This window comes from Ranitomeya imitator, chromosome 2, assembly GCF_032444005.1.
Source record: "Ranitomeya imitator isolate aRanImi1 chromosome 2, aRanImi1.pri, whole genome shotgun sequence".
Lineage (NCBI taxonomy): Eukaryota > Metazoa > Chordata > Amphibia > Anura > Dendrobatidae > Ranitomeya > Ranitomeya imitator.
The window spans coordinates 220,491,501-220,509,023 of record NC_091283.1 but is presented as its reverse complement, the minus strand read 5'-3'; the positions used below and the strand labels follow the sequence as shown (position 1 = coordinate 220,509,023).

The 17,523-nt window shown below is 42.5% G+C and overlaps 1 protein-coding gene across 1 annotated transcript in view; it reads right to left on the bottom strand.

Annotated features, from left to right (window-relative positions):
• Positions 1-17,523, bottom strand: part of FRMPD3 (FERM and PDZ domain containing 3) — a 427,262-nt gene that overhangs the window by 183,651 nt on the left and 226,088 nt on the right. The gene's annotated exons all lie outside the window — the stretch shown is intronic.

Below are 17,523 nucleotides of genomic sequence, written 5' to 3'. Positions count from 1 at the left end.
GCTTGTTGCCTGTCTTAGCAGTGGTTTCCTAGCAGCTATTTTACCATGAAGGCCTGCTGCACAAAGTCTCCTCTTAACAGTTGTTATAGAGATGTGTCTGCTGCTAGAACTCTGTGTGGCATTGACCTGGTCTCTAATCTGAGCTGCCGTTAACCTGCGATTTCTGAGGCTAGTGACTCGGATAAACTTATCCTCAGAAGCAGAGGTGACTCTTGGTCTTCCTTTCCTGGAGCGGTCCTCATGTGAGCCAGTTTCTTTGTAGCACTTGATGGTTTTTGCCACTGCACTGGGGACACTTTCAAAGTTTTCCCAATTTTTCGGGCTGACTGACCTTCATTTCTTAAAGTAATGATGGCCACTTGTTTTTCTTTACTTAGCTGCTTTTTTCTTGCCATAATACAAATTCTAACAGTCTATTCAGTAGGACTATCAGCTGTGTATCCACCAGACATCTGCACAACACAACTGATGGTCCCAACTCCATTTATAAGGCAAGAAATCCCACTTATTAAACCTGACATGGCACACCTGTGAAGTGAAAACCATTCCCGGTGACTACCTCTTGAAGCTCATCAACAGAATGCCAAGAGTGTGAAAGCAGTCATCAAAGCAAAAGGTGGCTACTCTGAAGAACCTAGAATATAAGACCTATTTTCAGTTGTTTCACACTTTCTTGTTAAGTATACAGGTCCTTCTCAAAAAATTAGCATATAGTGTTAAATTTCATTATTTACCATAATGTAATGATTACAATTAAACTTTCATATATTATAGATTCATTATCCACCAACTGAAATTTGTCAGGTCTTTTATTGTTTTAATACTGATGATTTTGGCATACAACTCCTGATAACCCAAAAAACCTGTCTCAATAAATTAGCATATCAAGAAAAGGTTCTCTAAACGACCTATTACCCTAATCTTCTGAATCAACTAATTAACTCTAAACACATGCAAAAGATACCTGAGGCTTTTATAAACTCCCTGCCTGGTTCATTACTCAAAACCCCCATCATGGGTAAGACTAGCGACCTGACAGATGTCAAGAAGGCCATCATTTACACCCTCAAGCAAGAGGGTAAGACCCAGAAAGAAATTTCTCAACAAATAGGCTGTTCCCAGAGTGCTGTATCAAGGCACCTCAATGGTAAGTCTGTTGGAAGGAAACAATGTGGCAGAAAACGCTGTACAACGAGAAGAGGAGACCGGACCCTGAGGAAGATTGTGGACTGAGTCTGGTGTGGAAACATCCAGAGCCACCGTGCACAGGCGTGTGCAGGAAATGGGCTACAGGAGCTGCATTCCCCAGGTAAAGCCACTTTTGAACCATAAACAGCGGCAGAGGCGCCTGACCTGGGCTACAGAGAAGCAGCACTGGACTGTTGCTAAGTGGTCCCAACTACTTTTTTCTGATGAAAGCAAATTTTGCATGTCATTCGGAAATCAAGGTGCCAGAGTCTGGAGGAAGACTGGGAAGAAGGAAATGCCAAAATGCCTGAAGTCCAGTGTCAAGTACCCACAGTCAGTGATGGTGTGGGGTGCCATGTCAGCTGCTGGTGTTGGTCCACTGTGTTTCATCAAGGGCAGGGTCAATGCAGCTAGCTATCAGGAGATTTTGGAGCACTTCATGCTTCCATCGGCTGAAATGCTTTATGGAGATGAAGATTTCATTTTTCAGCACGACCTGGCACCTGCTCACAGTGCCAAAACCACTGGTAAATGGTTTACTGACCATGGTATTACTGTGCTCAATTGGCCTGCCAACTCTCCTGACCTGAACCCCATAGAGAATCTGTGGGATATTGTGAAGAGAAAGTTGAGAGACGCAAGACCCAACACTCTGGATGAGCTTAAGACCGCTATTGAAGCATCCTGGGCCTCCATAACATCTCAGCAGTGTCACAGGCTGATTGCCTCCATGCCACGCCGCATTGAAGCAGTCATTTCTGCCAAAGGATTCCCGACCAAGTATTGAGTGCATAACTGAACATTATTATTTGATGGTTTTTTTGTTTGTTATTAAAAAACACTTTTATTTGATTGGATGGGTGAAATATGCTAATTTATTGAGACAGGTTTTTTGGGTTATCAGGAGTTGTATGCCAAAATCATCAGTATTAAAACAATAAAAGACCTGACAAATTTCAGTTGGTGGATAATGAATCTATAATATATGAAAGTTTAATTGCAATCATTACATTATGGTAAATAATGAAATTTAACACTATATGCTAATTTTTTGAGAAGGACCTGTATAATTCCACATGTGTTAATTCATAGTTTTGATGCCTTCAGTGTGAATTTACAATTTTCATAGTTATAAAAATACAGAAAAATGTTTAAATGAGAAGGTGTGTCCAAACTTTTGGTCTGTACTGTGTATATATATATATATATATATATATATATATATATATATATATATACACACACATAAACTCTGAGGTCTCCTTCCCTTTTCAGACTGCAAACACAGCCTTAGTATTGTCCAAGTGACCTCCACGTGTGTAGCTATGGGTAAGCCAGCTTGTTTAAGGACACACTGCACTGTCGGACATTTCATGCTAATTTAAATTAAAAAAAACCTTTAAAAAAAAATGCCTTTTTGGAACCACTTTCCTGTGTATTTACACACCCTGCGTCAAGGGCAGACACAGTGAGAAGAGGTTCACCGTGTGAGAACGTATATGGGTCCTTTGCAGTCCAATAGACGCTCATAGTGCTCCCTTTTATGTGTCTGTAACAGAAACTGCTGGCTGCTTTGGAGGTGGCCCCCTTACACTTGGGTCCCTGTGTGGCATCAATGTTACGTACAACTACACGCAGTTTCTGTGTGCTTTCTCTAACATCTTGTCTTCGCTTTTTCTGAAACTGAATCTCTCCAAAACTGAACTTCTCATGTTTCCTTCCATTACTAACCTACTTATACCTGATATTGCAATTGCAGCGCAGAGGTCTCCGTTCTTGGAGATGGCGGCCACCGGAACGGCACATTGGTGATGTGACTCATCAGTATACTATGGCAATAAACTTGCAGACTAACCGAAAAATTGAGCTGACTCCTGTTGAGGCTTGTTACAGTGACTTTTTGCATGCCAAGTTGACGTTTTTAATACCATTTTGGTGCAGATACGTTCTTTTGATCGCCCGTTATTGCATTTTAAGGCAATGTTGCGGTGTCCAAAAACGTAATTCTGGCGTTTTGACTTTTTTTTTATTGCTACGCTGTTTAGTGATCGGGTTAATCCTTTTTTAATTGATAGATCCGGCGATTCTGAATGTGGCGATACCAAATATGTGTAGGTTTGATTTTTTTATTGTTTTATTTTGTATGGGGCGAAAGGGGGGTGATTTAAACTTTTATATTTTTATATATTTTTTTTTAATATTTTTAAAACTACTTTTCTTGAAGTTTTGTCGTGCTTCAATAGCCTCCATGGCAAAACACAGTGCAAAGAAAAAAAAATGGTCTCAGAACTTCTTTTTTCCCTCTATTGGGAATCATTAGTACTTTTGGCCTCCAGTACTGTTATGAAAGGTAATTCAGTACCACAATGGACATAGAGGTCAGCGCACATACAGTGACCTGGCAATAACCCAAAAAACAAGAACGAGCTCTGAGACGTGGGAACTCTGTTGACCGCAATCCCTAATCCTCTCCAACCACACTAAAGGCAGCCGTGGATTGCGCCTAACGCTCCCTATGCAACTCGGCACGGCCTGAGAAACTAGCTAGCCTGAAGATAGAAAATAAGCCTACCTTGCCTCAGAGAAATACCCCAAAGGAAAAGGCAGCCCCCACATATAATGACTGTGAGTTAAGATGAAAAGACAAACGTAGAGATGAAATAGATTTAGCAAAGTGAGGCCCAACTTTCTGAACAGAGCGAGGATAGGAAAGGTAACTTTGCGGTCAACAAAAAACCCTACAAATACCACGCAAAGGGGGCAAAAAGACCCTCCGTACCGAACTAACGACACGGAGGTACACCCTCTGCGTCCCAGAGCTTCCAGCAAGCAGAAAAAAACAAATTGACAAGCTGGACAGAAAAAAACAGCAAACAAATAGCAAAGAGGAACTTAGCTATGCAGAGCAGCAGGCCACAGGAACGATCCAGGAGGAAACAGGTCCAATACTAGAACATTGACTGGAGGCCAGGATCAAGCACTAGGTGGAGTTAAATAGAGCAGCACCTAACGACTTCACCACATCACCTGAGGAAGGAAACTCAGAAGCCGCAGTACCACTTTCCTCCACCAACGGAAGCTCACAGAGAGAACCAGCCGAAGTACCACTTGTGACCACAGGAGGGAGCTCTGCCACAGAATTCACAACAGTACCCCCCCCTTGAGGAGGGGTCACCGAACCCTCACCAGAGCTCCCAGGATGAGCCATATGAAAGGCACGAACAAGATCGGGAGCATGGACATCAGAGGCAAAGACCCAGGAATTATCTTCCTGAGCATAACCCTTCCACTTAACCAGATACTGGAGTTTCCGCCTTGAAACACGAGAATCCAAAATCTTCTCCACAATATACTCCAACTCCCCCTCCACCAAAACCGGGGCAGGAGGATCAACAGATGGAACCATAGGTGCCACGAATCTCCGCAACAATGACCTATGGAATACGTTATGTATGGAAAAAGAATCTGGAAGGGTCAGACGAAAAGACACAGGATTAAGAACCTCAGAAATCCTATACGGACCAATAAAACGAGGTTTAAACTTAGGAGAGGAAACCTTCATAGGAATATGACGAGAAGATAACCAAACCAAGTCCCCAACCCGAAGTCGGGGACCCACACAGCGTCTGCGATTAGTGAAACGTTGAGCCTTCTCCTGGGACAAAGTCAAATTGTCCACTACATGAGTCCAAATCTGCTGCAACCTGTCCACCACAGTATCCACACCAGGACAGTCCGAAGACTCAACCTGCCCTGAAGAGAAACGAGGATGGAACCCAGAGTTGCAGAAAAACGGTGAAATCAAGGTAGCCGAGCTGGCCCGATTATTAAGGGCGAACTCAGCCAAAGGCAAAAAGGACACCCAGTCATCCTGATCAGCAGAAACAAAGCATCTCAGATATGTTTCCAAGGTCTGATTGGTTCGTTCGGTCTGGCCATTAGTCTGAGGATGGAAAGCCGAGGAAAAAGACAAGTCAATGCCCATCCTACCACAAAAGGCTCGCCAAAACCTCGAAACAAACTGTGAACGTCTGTCAGAAACGATATTCTCTGGAATGCCATGTAAACGAACCACATGCTAGAAAAACAATGGCACCAAATCAGAGGAGGAAGGCAATTTAGACAAGGGTACCAAATGGACCATCTTAGAGAAGCGATCACAGACCACCCAAATGACTGACATCTTTTGAGAGACGGGAAGATCTGAAATAAAATCCATAGAGATATGTGTCCAAGGCCTCTTCGGGACCGGCAAGGGCAAAAGCAACCCACTGGCACGAGAACAGCACGGCTTAGCCCGAGCACAAATCCCACAGGACTGCACAAAAGTACGCACATCCCGCGACAGAGATGGCCACCAAAAGGATCTAGCCACTAACTCTCTGGTACCAAAGATTCCAGGATGACCAGCCAACACCGAACAATGAACCTCAGAGATAACTTTATTCGTCCACCTATCAGGGACAAACAGTTTCTCCGCTGGGCAACGATCAGGTTTATTAGCCTGAAATTTTTGCAGCACCCGCCGCAAATCAGGGGAGATGGCAGACACAATTACTCCCTCTTTGAGGATACCCGCCGGCTCAGATACACCCGGAGAGTCGGGCACAAAACTCCTAGACAGAGCATCCGCCTTCATATTTTTAGAGCCCGGAAGGTATGAAATCACAAAGTCAAAACGGGCAAAAAACAACGACCAACGAGCTTGTCTAGGATTCAACCGCTTGGCGGACTCGAGATAGGTCAAGTTCTTATGATCAGTCAAGACCACCACGCGATGCTTAGCTCCTTCAAGCCAATGACGCCACTCCTCGAATGCCCACTTCATGGCCAGCAACTCTCGATTGCCAACATCATAATTTCGCTCAGCAGGCGAAAACTTCCTGGAAAAGAAGGCGCATGGTTTCATCACCGAGCAATCAGAAATTCTCTGCGACAAAACAGCCCCTGCTCCAATCTCAGAAGCATCAACCTCGACCTGGAACGGAAGCGAAACATCTGGTTGACACAACACAGGGGCAGAAGAAAAACGACGCTTCAACTCTTGAAAAGCTTCCACCGCAGCAGAAGACCAATTGACCAAATCAGCACCTTTCTTGGTCAAATCGGTCAATGGTTTAGCAATACTAGAAAAATTGCAGATGAAGCGACGATAAAAATTAGCAAAGCCCAGGAACTTTTGCAGACTTTTCAGAGATGTCGGCTGAGTCCAATTATGGATGGCTTGGACCTTAACAGGGTCCATCTCGATAGTAGAAGGGGAAAAGATGAACCCCAAAAATGAAACCTTCTGAACACCAAAGAGACACTTTGATCCCTTCACAAACAAAGAATTAGCACGCAGGACCTGAAACATCGTTCTGACCTGCTTCACATGAGACTCCCAATCATCCGAGAAGATCAAAATGTCATCTAAGTACACAATCAGGAATTTATCCAGGTACTCTCGGATGATGTCATGCATAAAGGACTGAAACACTGATGGAGCATTGGCAAGTCCGAATGGCATTACTAGATACTCAAAATGGCCCTCGGGCGTATTAAATGCAGTTTTCCACTCATCGCCTCGCTTAATACGCACAAGATTATACGCACCACGAAGATCTATCTTGGTGAACCAAATAGCCCCCTTAATCCGAGCAAACAAATCAGATAACAATGGCAAGGGGTACTGAAATTTAACCGTGATCTTATTTAGAAGGCGGTAATCTATACAAGGTCTCAGTGAACCATCCTTCTTGGCTACAAAAAAGAACCCTGCTCCTAATGGCGACGATGACGGGCGAATATGCCCCTTCTCCAAAGACTCCTTCACATAACTCCGCATAGCGGCGTGCTCAGGCACAGATAAATTAAACAGTCGACCTTTTGGGAATTTACTACCAGGAATCAAATCGATAGCACAATCACAATCCCTATGCGGAGGTAGGGTATCGGACTTGGGCTCATCAAATAAATCCCGGTAATCAGACAAGAACTCAGGAACCTCAGAAGGGGTGGATGACGAAATAGTCAGAAATGGGACATCACCATGTACCCCCTGACAACCCCAGCTGGACACAGACATGGATTTCCAATCTAATACTGGATTATGGACTTGTAGCCATGGCAACCCCAACACGACCACATCATGCAGATTATGCAACACCAGAAAGCGAATAACCTCCTGATGTGCAGGAGCCATGCACATGGTCAGCTGGGTCCAGTACTGAGGCTTATTCTTGGCCAAAGGCGTAGCATCAATTCCTCTCAATGGAATAGGACACTGCAAGGGCTCCAAGAAAAACCCACAACGCCTAGCATACTCCAAGTCCATCAAATTCAGAGCAGCGCCTGAGTCCACAAATGCCATGACAGAATACGATGACAAAGAGCAGATCAAGGTAACAGACAGAAGAAATTTTGACTGTACCGTACCAATGGTGGCAGACCTAGCGAACCGCTTAGTGCGCTTAGGACAATCAGAGATAGCATGAGTGGAATCACCACAGTGGAAACACAGCCCATTCAGACGTCTGTGTTCTTGCCGTTCAACTCTGGTCAAAGTCCTATCGCACTGCATAGGCTCAGGTTTAAGCTCAGGTAATACCACCAAATGGTGCACAGATTTACGCTCGCGCAAGCGTCGACCGATCTGAATGGCCAAAGACATAGACTCATTCAGACCAGCAGGCATAGGAAATCCCACCATGACATCCTTAAGGGCTTCAGAGAGACCTTTTCTGAAAATAGCTGCGAGCGCACCTTCATTCCACTGAGTGAGTACGGACCACTTTCTAAATTTCTGACAATATACCTCTATTTCATCCTGACCCTGACACAGAGCCAGCAAATTCTTCTCTGCCTGATCCACAGAATTAGGCTCATCGTACAGCAATCCGAGCGCCAGGAAAAATGCATCGATATTACTTAATGCAGGATCTCCTGACGCAAGAGAAAATGCCCAGTCCTGAGGGTCGCCACGCAAAAAAGAAATAACGATCCTAACTTGTTGAACTGGGTCACCAGAAGAGCGAGGTTTCAAAGCCAGAAATAGTTTACAATTATTTTTGAAACTCAGAAATTTAGTTCTATCTCCAAAAAAACAAATCAGGAATAGGAATTCTCGGTTCTAACATAGAATTCTGAACCATAAAGTCTTGAATACTTTGTACTCTTGCCTTGAGCTGATCCACACATGAAGACAGACCTTTAATGTCCATTGCTACACCTGTGTCCTGAACCACCCAAATGTCTAGGGGGAAAAAAAAGGCAAAACACAGTGCAAAGAAAAAAAAATGGTCTCAGAACTTCTTTTTTCCCTCTATTGGGAATCATTAGTACTTTTGGCCTCCAGTACTGTTATGAAAGGTAATTCAGTACCACAATGGACATAGAGGTCAGCGCACATACAGTGACCTGGCAATAACCCAAAAAACAAGAACGAGCTCTGAGACGTGGGAACTCTGTTGACCGCAATCCCTAATCCTCTCCAACCACACTAAAGGCAGCCGTGGATTGCGCCTAACGCTCCCTATGCAACTCGGCACGGCCTGAGAAACTAGCTAGCCTGAAGATAGAAAATAAGCCTACCTTGCCTCAGAGAAATACCCCAAAGGAAAAGGCAGCCCCCACATATAATGACTGTGAGTTAAGATGAAAAGACAAACGTAGAGATGAAATAGATTTAGCAAAGTGAGGCCCAACTTTCTGAACAGAGCGAGGATAGGAAAGGTAACTTTGCGGTCAACACAAAACCCTACAAATACCACGTAAAGGGGGCAAAAAGACCCTCCGTACCGAACTAACGGCACGGAGGTACACCCTCTGCGTCCCAGAGCTTCCAGCAAGCAGAAAAAAACAAATTGACAAGCTGGACAGAAAAAAACAGCAAACAAATAGTAAAGAGGAACTTAGCTATGCAGAGCAGCAGGCCACAGGAACGATCCAGGAGGAAACAGGTCCAATACTAGAACATTGACTGGAGGCCAGGATCAAAGCACTAGATGGAGTTAAATAGAGCAGCACCTAACGACTTCACCACATCACCTGAGGAAGGAAACTCAGAAGCCGCAGTACCACTTTCCTCCACCAACGGAAGCTCACAGAGAGAACCAGCCGAAGTACCACTTGTGACCACAGGAGGGAGCTCTGCCACAGAATTCACAACAGCGATGCTCAAATAGCCCCTATGTAGCAGAACTGCAGTCTTGCTATGAGCGCCGTCCACAGGGTGGTGCTCATAGCAATCTGGCATCAACAACCATAGAGGTCTCCAGAAGACCTCTGATGCTATGCCGATAACCGATGACCCTCGATCACGTGACACGGGTCAGGGGTGCACATATTTCCGTCCGGAAGCGTGTGTTAAATGCCGCTGTCAGAGTTTGACAGCGGCATTTAACTAGTTATTAGTGGCGGGTGGATCGTGATTCTGCCTGCGCCTATTAGGGGCACATGTCAACTCTTCAAAACAGATGACATATCCTGGCTTTGATGCGGGCTTACCGCCGGAGTCCACATCAAAGAGGGGGTACTGCCATTGGACATACTATCCCGTCCAATGGCAGTAAGGGGTTAAAAAAGTAAGTGCAGTTTTTTACATGTGATTTTTTAGGCTCCTCCTAGAAGCCTAAAGAGAATAAAATCACCAAAACCACACAGTTCAGTTGCGTGCTTAGATGAATAGTGTGCACAGTTTTCATGAAATCACATCCGCTTTGAAGACACGCAGTAAACATGCAATAATCAGAGTTTGTTATTGCGTTGTGTGGCGAAGACACCTGCAGAAATCGCGCAGAAAAAAAGCAGTAGAAAAAAACATATCATTTATGCTTCATGTGAACAGGGTCTTAGCTTTACAGTTTTATTACTTTTTTATAGGTTTAAAAGAGAAAAAATATCAATAGCGTCAGTTTTTTATGCCATTTACTGAATCCCATAAATAATCTGATCGCTGTGTTGTGCAGATCGTTAGTGTTGCAAGGATGCTAAATATGTCCATGTTATTTACTGATTGTGATGTTTATTATTTAAAAAAAACATTATAAATTACATTATTGTAATTGTTTTTCAGAATTTGTAGTAATTTTATAGAGAGACATAAAACGGATATGTACAGATGTAGCTCTATGTAATTTGCCCGTTGAGTCAGAGCCTGCAATACAGATCAAGTGCACAGAATTCTCCCTGTTACATTACCGGAGCCTGTGGCTCAGGAGCATTAGCTCCTGCCTGTAATGTTGTGGGTTCGAGAACTTCGGAGACTCCTTTATTATTTTTGGTAGTTTTATAAGAACAAACAAAAATCTAACTTTTTCTTCACTTAGCACAAATAAATACACTGCTGTATACAATATACATGTATATTCTGCCTCTGGGGTCACTGCTTGCAATACATCTCAAGATTACCAAACTTTCCTATGTTTCTCATTATTGGCTGTGGCTTGTAGCTAAAGCTGCTGCATAAGAGCACTGAGGTCCCAGTTCTGGGGTGACACCAGATGGCAGGAGTAGAGTGAATGATTTAATGTATGCAGTGAGCAAAGATATGCTGCTCTGCCCCGTTAGGATGAGGAACCACAGAGGATGAAGACTTCATTGAGCGCTGACCATTAGAAGCCAGGTCAAAGCCCTGACGTGCCGGGACAGTCCCACTGAATCCGGGAAGGTTGGGAGTGATGCATATTCTGGCTGGGGAGCTCATTCAGCTTTCTACTGTATATGTATGGCTGGACCATACATGACAAGCACGTTCTACCTATCGTGTCCCCCCACTATTTCTTTATAGATTGTAGCTTGCGATCAGCAAGAACCTGACTCCTCCTGTGACTGAGGAACTATGTGTTACTTTCTATTGTTATTGTCTGTACATGTCCCCACTTAATTGTAAAGTGCCGATGCTATAGAAATATAATAATAATAATTATTATTATTATTATTATTTACACAAGGAGGCAGCATTTTTACCAACAGTACAAGTTAGATCGTAATACACAGACAGATGTTTATTGGCAGTGGCAGTTTCAGTAGCAGCAAAATTACAGTACAAGGAGGTGTCCAGAGGTGTAAAGCCTGCACTGGTGGACCATGCAACAGTACGGATTAGTAATAGAACCCAATGGACAAACAGGAAATGTGCAGCTTTGTAGGGGCACAAGCACTGGCAGCTGACGAACAGTACTGAACATAAGGGACAGGCATGCAGATCCAATGGCCGATATGAGTAAAAATGAAACTCCCACCCTGATCTGTGCTTGACTAATAAGAGTTTTGTAGTCTACACTTACAGAGGATGATCTGGTCCACAGAGGTGGAGCAAAGTTACAAATGGTCAACTTCTCGCTACTGGTTGAAGATGATGACCAAGAAACACATGGTCAGGGCTCAGCACACAGGCTGGTGATGGCTGATATGCATCAGGTTGGCGCAGTGGCCGGTAACTCATGTGGTCCATCATGTCCTACATACTGCTGCCGCTTTGTCTACTTGTTGCACAAGCGGGGGGGACATTGACTCTTCAGGGATTGGAGAAGGGTCTGTTATTTTCAAGCATACGGTCGACTGGTGTTTGCTCAGAGAAAGTTTACAGAGCAGCAAACGCAGCTTATTCTTGAAATACGAATACGTTCACTCTTTATCGAAAGCTTGGAAAAAATGTCCCTAGTTTCTTTATAGCGAGAGTCTAAAAGCATGACTGTCCAATAGTTGTTCTTTTGCTTGAAGCTAATGAAATGACTGTCAGTCCACAAGCAATCAAGTGTGCAGATTGACATGGTCCCTATTGGATCACTTTTCAGCACCCACCCCGATGCAACAGATGGTCGTCATAGGCAGCATTGTTGGCGACATCAATTTCACACTCACTGTCAGCGGACGACCACTGTTTGTGCCTGAAATAACTTACTTTCCCCTCCATATCCATGTGCTGTTCCTCCTGTTCCAAATCCTACTACATGTGAGTCACCGAGGATCCCCAAACCCAGGGCGGTGATGAACATGTAGAAGTTGCTGTTCTTCTTCCATCAATTTCTTTATTGCATCTTTGGAAGCTTTTTTTGAAATATAAGTATGAGAGCTATTACATAGTTGATGCCACACTTTAATGGTCATTTTGAGAGCCTAAGTAGCAGATACACATCCCGCATCAGATGCTAAGGGCGGAATTCAAAGAAACCTAATTTCCTCTTTGTCTGCTCCATGACATAATTAGCCACCACTTCACACTGCTAGTACAGATGCTCCAACATACGCAGCCTCGAATTCCATGATGTTGCAGGCGGTGCTCAAGAAGACCACTCTGTTTTTACAAAGCCTGGATTTCTTGCTTCACCACTTAAATTCTTTTGAAATGCACGAGCATCACTCTCCTGCCCACGGGCATCACTTTCTTCAAGTGGATATATTTCTTAATAAAAATTTAGGACATAAGTTATGCAGCGAGCATGTAATACTATTTCCAAAACGTAGCGCAGCTGATGGGGTGTCATCGCCGTTTGCTGCTATCATCTAGGCATAAATCCCAACTGTCCCATCCCGGCTTTTGATACTCACCTCTGTCCGAGGTCTTCAATGCTCTTTAGAACCTCAAGGGCAGGACCCACATCTCTCTGCTCAATGCATACATTAAATTATGTATTCATTATTTCTTTTCCTGTGGTCAGGTCTCAAACTCACATCTTTACAAACTACAGCACTACCAATGAGCCACAGCTTATAACAATGTAGATACAAGAATTCGGTAATTTTGACCTCTATTGCAGACAGTGAACCACAAAGCAGATCATACATGTCCATAGAAATACATTGTTTATATAACAATATATTTCTATAGTCTCTGTATACTGAGGTGACGAAAAAGATTATTATTTTTTCTTTAAAAGTAGTAAAAATAATAAGCAGCAATTACAAAAATGTAATTTCCTCTATTTTTGTGAGTCTCCCAAGGTCTTTAACCCACCAACTCAACATTACAGGAAGGAGCCTAAGATACTGAGCCACGAGAACTGATGATATAATGAGGAGAATTTTGTAGACTTGATCCGCACTGCAGGATCTGATACATTGTGCACATCAGTGGATTTCTATGTATTTTTATTCTCGAAGGAAAATAAGATTTTTTTTTCATCGTATAAAATTACTAAAATATTAAAGCGAAAAACACTGGATAATGCATTTTAATGATTTTTTTTATATAATAAACATCACAAATCAGCATACATATCGGTACATATTTGTTCTCCCTGTAATTGTAACAACAAGCACAACACAGAGGTCAGATTATTTGTGGGAATTGGTAAATGATGTAAAACAATGGCGTGGTTGATATTTCTCTATTAAACCCATACAAGTGTAATAAAACTGTAATGCGGAGGCAAAGGTTGCATTCTTTCTGCTTCTTTTTTTCTGCAGGAGTCCGCACCACACAGCGCAATAATAATCTTCTGTAGCAATCGCAGAATTTAGAAGGCAGGCAGAGGGAGGAAGCCCCCTCTGCCTTATGATCGACGCTCCCGCAACATCATCTCGGGGGCCCTATCGTTGCCATGGTGACCAGATGTCGTCACCAAGCTCTAGTGAAACTTGTTAGATCATGGTCAGTGCATGATCTAACAAGTTTGTGTGGGAGCAGACTGGCACTGATAATGCATTGCAATGGATTAGAATTATGATTAGACTGCAGAAAGTGAAAATTCCATAGTGTGTATAAGTACAAAAACGTAAACGAAAAATTGTAAAAATATATTTTTTTAAATCACAAATTAATAATATTAATAAAAATATATACAGTGGGTACGGAAAGTATTCAGACCCCTTTAAATTTTTCACTCTTTGTTTCATTGCAGCCATTTGGTAAATTCAAAAAAGTTCATTTTTTCTCATTAATGTACACTCTGCACCCCATCTTGACTGAAAAAAACAGAAATGTAGAAATTTTTGCAAATTTAATAAAAAAGAAAAACTGAATTATCACATGGTCATAAGTGTTCAGACCCTTTGCTCAGTATTGAGTAGAAGCACCTTTCGAGCTAGTACAGCCATGAGTCTTCTTGGTAATGATGCCACAAGTTTTTCACACCTGGATTTGGGGATCCTCGGCCATTCTTCCTTGCAGATCCTCTCCAGTTCCATCATGTTGGATGGTGAACGTTGGTGGACAGCCATTTTCCGGTCTCTTCAGAGATGCTCCATTGGGTTTAGGTCAGGGCTCTGGCTGGACCGGTCAGGAATGGTCACAGAGTTGTTCTGAAGCCGCTCCTTTGTTATTTTTGCTGTGTGCTTAGGGTCATTGTCTTCTTGGAAGGTGAACTTTTGGCCAAGTATGAGGTCCAGAGCACTATGGAAGAGGTTTTCATCCAGAATATTTCTGTACTTGGCCGCATTCATGTTTCCTTCAATGGCAGCCAGTCATCCTGTCTCCTTGCAGCTGAAAAACACACCCATAGTATGATGCTGCCCCCACCATATTCCACTGTTTCCACTGTGGGATTATATTGGGCAAGTGATGAGCAGTGCCTAGTTTTCTCCACATATATCGCTTAGAATTATCACCAAAAAGGTCTATCTTCATCTCATCAGACAAAAGAATCTTATTTCTCATAGACTTCATGTGTTTTTTAGCAAACTCTATGCGGCTTTCATATGTCTTGCACTGAGGAGAGGCTTCCGTCGGGCCACTCTGCCAAAAAGGCCCAACTGGTGAAGGGCTGCAGTGATTAGTTGACTTTGTGGACCTTTCTCCCATCTCCCTACTACATCTCTGGAGCTCAGCCACAGTGATCTTGGGGTTCTTCTTTACCTTTCTCTCCAAGGCTCTTCTCCCATGATTGCTCAGTTTGGCTGGACGGCCAGGTCTAGGAAGACTTCTGGTGGTCTCCCAAACTTCTTCCATTTAAGGATTATGGAGGCCACTGTGATCTTAGGAACCTTGAGTAGTGCAGAAATTCTGTTGTAACCTTGGCCAGATCTGTGCCTTGCCACAATTCTGTCTCTGAGCTCCTTGGCCAGTTCCTTTTGACCTCATGATACTCATTTGGTCTGACATGCACTGTGAGCTGTGAGGTCTTATATAGACAGGTGTGCGCCTTTCCAAATCAAGTCCTATCAGTTTAATTACACACAGCTGGACTCCAATGAAGGAGTAGAACCATCTCAAGGAGGATCACAAGGAAATGGACAGCATGGGTCTTACATATGAGTGTCTGAGCAAAGGGTCTGAATACTTATGACCATGTGATATTTCAGGTTTTTTTAATTAAATTTGCAAAAATATCTACATTTCTGTTTTTTTCAATCAAGATGGAATGCAGACTGTACATTAATGTGAAAAAAATGAACTTTTTTGAAGTTACCAAATGGGTGCAATGAAACAAAGAGTGAAAAATTTAAAGGGGTCTGAATACCTTCCGTACCAACCGTATATTGTACCCATAAAGAAATATTTGTATGAAAAAAAAAAAAAAAAGTAGCCATATTTGGTATCAACGCATCCAGAGTGACCCAAAAACAAATGTAAATAAAAATAGTATCCTTGAAAACATCTTGTCTCGCAAAAAAACAATCTGCCATACAGTTCCATCAGCAGAACAATAAAAAAGTAATAGCTCTCAGAATAAAGCGATGCAAAAATATATTTTTTTTAATAAAATAGTTTTTATCGTGTAAAAGTGTCAAAACATAAAAAAAAATATAAATGTGGTATCACTGTAATCGTACTGACCTGAAGAATAAAGCTGCCTTATCAATTTTACCACAGGCAAAACAACATAAAAAAAAACAAAAAACAATTCCTGAATTGCTGTTTTTTGTTCACTCTGCCTCCCAAAAATCGGAACAGAAAGTGCTAAAAAAAGTTATGCACCCTAAAATGTCAAAAATAAAACCATCAACTTGTCCCTCAAAAATGGAGGACAAAATATGGAAAAATTATTCCTCTCAAAATATGGGGATACAAAAACTTATTTTTGAAAGAGCAATAGTTTTTTAGTCTATGACAGCAGCAAAACATAAAAACATGATATAAATATGGTATCAGTGTAATCGCACCCACCCAAAGAATAAAGTCACCTAACCACTTATACCTCATGTGCAATGGGGGCGGTACGGTGGCTGAGTGGCTAGCACTGCAGCCTTGCAGCGCTGGAGTCCTGGGTTCGAACCCCACCAAGGACAACATCTGCAAAGAGTTTGTATGTTCTCTCCGTGTTTGCGTGGGCTTCCTCCCACATTCCAAAGACATACTGATAGGGAATTTAGATTGTGAGCCCCATCTGGGACAGCGATGATAATGTGTGCAAAAATGTAAAGCACTGCGGAATATGTTAGCGCTATATAAAAATAAAGATTATTATTATTATTATTACGTAAAAAATAAATAAAACCAATTCTTCACCTGCTGTTGATTTTTCATTTTGCCTCACAAAGATCGCAGTAGAGCTTGGCGCACATTTATCCTGCACTCTGTGCTGAGCAGACGAATCTCCAGTGAAAGATTCCCTATAATGAGGCAGATGGAGGCACTGTGGACGACATCTAGCCAATGATCTGGCGGTGTCCATCTTTTTAGGAGTGCTGTCAGCCAGAGTTTTATGCACTTCTGAAAAGAAGGATATCACTGAACAGAGGCCAGACCGAGTCCAGAGTAACTCTGCTGCCTCATTATAGTGAATAGATCCCTCAGGGGTTTCATCTGAATCATGACAGTTGCAGATTTAAAGGTAAACCCCAGAGGAAGTTTTCAGCGTAGAGCGCCAGTTAAATGTGATCTCAAATGTCATGTAAACGTTCCCAATAAAAGCTTCAAATCAATCCACAAAAAATGCAAATTCCAACTCAGGTCTTTCATCTGTCAAAGGAAATATTGGGGGCTTCCACTTTTTAAGCACATCAGGGGCTCTCCAAACTCAACATGGTGTCCGCTAATTATTCCAAAAAATTCTGAATTCCCTACCCCTCCGAGTCCTGCCATTGCCCAAACTGTGGTTTTCCCCAACATTTGGTGTATAGGTGTGCTCAGGAGAAATTGCGCAATCAATTTTGGAGTCCACATTTTCCTTCCACATTCCAAAAATTCCTTTTGAAGTACCTGAAGGGTTAGGAAACTTCTTGAATGTGGTTTTGAGCACTTTAAGGGATGCAGTTTTTAGAATGGAGTCACTTTTAGGTATAGTCTGTCATGTAGACCCATCAAAGTGACTTCAAATATGATGTGGTCCATAAAAAAATAGTTTTGTCAGTCTTGTTGGAAAAATAAGAAATAACTGGTCAACTTTTAACCCTTCCAGTTTCCTAACAATAAAAAAATATCTTTCAAAAACTATACTGATGTAAAGTAGACATGCGGGAAATGTTATTTAT